The sequence below is a fragment of the Arachis duranensis genome, chromosome 4 (assembly GCF_000817695.3).
Source record: "Arachis duranensis cultivar V14167 chromosome 4, aradu.V14167.gnm2.J7QH, whole genome shotgun sequence".
NCBI classification, from domain to species: Eukaryota; Viridiplantae; Streptophyta; class Magnoliopsida; order Fabales; family Fabaceae; genus Arachis; species Arachis duranensis.
Window position 1 is genome coordinate 91,664,896 of NC_029775.3, and position 375 is coordinate 91,665,270.

Sequence of the window (375 nt, forward strand, 5' to 3'; positions counted from 1 at the left end):
TTGAAGGGCGTCCCAGGAGGTCTTCCTCACTAGGAATTTCGTCCTCCTCCTCCCTAGTGCATTCGGCCACTTTGATCAAATAATGGCCTTGCACTCTCCTTTTGGATTCTCTTCTGTATTGCTTGGGAGAATACTGGGAGGAGTTTCAATGACTTTCTTACTCAGCTGGCCCACTTGTGCCTCCAAATTTCTAATGGATGATCTTGTTTCATTCATGAAACTGAAAGTGGCCTTTGACAGATCAGAGACTATATTGACTAAATTAGAAGTGTTTTGTTCAGAGTTCTCTGTCTGTTGCTGAGAAGATGATGGATAAGGCTTGCTATTGCTCAGCCTATTGCGTCCACCATTGTTAAAGCCTTGTTGAGGCTTTTG